At 36.7% G+C, this 2,648-nt stretch overlaps 1 non-coding gene across 1 annotated transcript; it reads right to left on the bottom strand.

Annotated features, from left to right (window-relative positions):
- Positions 1-2,117: 2,117 nt before the first annotated feature.
- Positions 2,118-2,224, bottom strand: LOC128282824 (small nucleolar RNA R71). The gene has a single exon (XR_008273178.1). It is a non-coding gene; the product is annotated as a small nucleolar RNA R71 (small nucleolar RNA).
- Between the last annotated feature and the right edge of the window lie 424 nt (positions 2,225-2,648).

A 2,648-nucleotide genomic window follows, 5' to 3' on the forward strand; every position in this document is an offset into this window, starting at 1 on the left:
CTCTAACTTATTGATTTATTTTTGGACGAGTCTAAGAGCTTTGATTTGATTACAAAACCATCCAAATGGAGGACCAAGTCAACCTAAAATTCGACTGAATATGGAGGTTCATAAACCATCTTTTGATTACAAAAGGTCCTTGAAGAGTTGAAGAAATCAAAGATTTGTCCAAAGATTTGCTGGTGACCAAGTCTTAGTCCTGAGTTGTTGTGGCACTCAAATTGACCAAGAATCAAGAAAAATCAGCCACATTCCCTCAATTCATGGTCGGCCACCCTTGGAAGGAGTTTTGAAAGATGGACACTCCTATTTTTAGCAAACTAGCTCCCATGCCTCACCTATAAATAAGAGCCGCTTTCTCACTTTTTCAATCATCCCTCATCCCTCATTCATCCCTCACTCATTCGTCATTCTCTCCTCTCTCAACTCTCTTAGCCCTCATTCCTATCATCATCTTTGCTTAAAGATTTTAAGCAAATTAGCCTCTTAAAGAACCCTTGGTCGGCCACCTCGGAGAGCCATCAGCAAAAGAGCAAAGCAAAGGAACGAAGGAGCCCTCATTAGTTAGAGTCTTGGGTGACAGCCACTCTAAATTGGGTTTAATCTTTCTTACTTTAATTTAATTCAAGAATTTTTGCCATGTGTTCTTTGTTCTTGTTTACAACAATGATAGCTTAATTTTATTTAAGCTAGGATGACTGCTTTGATTTAATAATAATTATTTCATTCATGCTTATAATATTTGTGCCACAATTGATCATGTTTTTAATTAAAATCAAATCTATATTTCATTCATACGTGATTGAAATGCGCCTGAATTAGCTGAGCAATCCTAACCAGACGAAGGCTAAAGAACGCATAATTGTGATTGAAATGTTTCCTAACCCTATTAAATTGCAGGTTGCATAACATCCCTAACTAGGCTCTGTTATCTGCATAGTTTTTAGATTTGTGTGATTAAACTGTTTCAAACCTAACACGTCCCTGTTACCTCACACGAATACTAAGAAACTCTTAGTAAATAAGGATCGTTAAAATGCATATTTACTAAGTAAAGGATTCCAAAAGGACCTAACGTGGTTTCCAAACTCATGAAAGATCGAGTTACCATGGAATGTTTTTCTGAATATTGATAAGCATGTTGATAATAATTTGAGTTTAATTAAATTAATTGTCCTAGCTTCTTTATGTTATAATTGTTGCTTATTGCGTTAATTCTGCTAAAATCTATCTCATTCATATAGTTTGCATACTTAGGATAAATTGCATTAGGGATCATTGCATTTAGTTTCATATACTTAATTTTTCATCACTTCTCAATTATATTGTTTTTATTTATCAAATTGTTGATACACTTTTACAAATTAAGTGACTTAGCACAAATACAATTCCTATGAAGACGATAACTCGATACTTACTTATTACTTGATAGCGACTGTGTACACTTGCACAAGCCCGAGCGTTACAAGTTTTTGGCGCTATTGCCAGGGATTGTCAACTATTGCTATAGGCATTTTTTGTGAAATTATTTATTTTCAATTTGGTTATTTCTAACAGTACTAACTCATTCTTTTTAATTTTGTAATTTTCTTTCCAGGTGTTTATGAGCATAGATCGGATTATCGATTTACTCTTAGTAGACCCTGAAATTGAGTGAACTTTTAGACAAAGAAGACGTGAACGAATGGCTCAGAGACAGAAAGAGATCGATGCATGTACGAAATCCTATCCTCATTACCGATAATAGGGATCGATGCATCAGACAATATGTTGTGTCACTTTTCAATGACTTAAATCCAAGAATTAGAAGGCCAGATATTGTGGCAACCCAATTCGAATTGAAACGAGTGATGTTTCAAATGCTACAAACGGTGGGCCAATTTAGTGGTATGCCCACAGAAGATCCACATCTCCACCTTCGATTGTTTATAGAGGTGAGTGACTCATTCAAGATAGTTGGTGTGACTGAAGACGCACAGAGGCTGAAGTTGTTTCCGTACTCGTTACAAGATCGAGCACGAGCATGGCTCAATTCATTGCCACCAAGTTCTATATCTACATAGCAAGAATTAGCAGAGAGATTTTTGGTTAAGTATTTCCCGCCTAGCAAAAATGCTAAGTTGAGGGGCGAGATCACAACTTCCCAACAATTGGATGACGAGTCTTTGTATGAGGCTTGGGAGTGATTCAAGGAGTTACTTCATAAGGGTCCTCATTATGGGATTCCTTATTGTATCCAGTTGGAGACATTCTATAATGATCTCAATACAGATACAAGATTGATGGTAGATGCTTCTGTGAATGGTGCAATTTTGTCTAAGTCTTATAATAAGGCTTATGAGATCATCGAGCGGATCGCGAGCAACAACTATCAATGGCCAACAAATCGAACAGCTTCAGAAGACGTATAGCTGGAGTTCATGAAGTTGATGCTCTCACTTTGTTATTAGCTCAGGTATCGTCTATTTCCTCTATGTTAAAGAGTTTACCGGTAATAGTGCTAATAATTTTGTACCTCAGCCACCAAGTTTGTTTGAAGTAGTTTCCTGTGTATGCTATGGGGAAGGTCATTCTTTCGAGAATTGCCCATTGAATCCCGAGTCAGTATACTATGTGGGGAACCAACATCAAAATAGGAGTAGACAAGG

This window comes from Gossypium arboreum, chromosome 10, assembly GCF_025698485.1.
Source record: "Gossypium arboreum isolate Shixiya-1 chromosome 10, ASM2569848v2, whole genome shotgun sequence".
NCBI lineage: Eukaryota > Viridiplantae > Streptophyta > Magnoliopsida > Malvales > Malvaceae > Gossypium > Gossypium arboreum.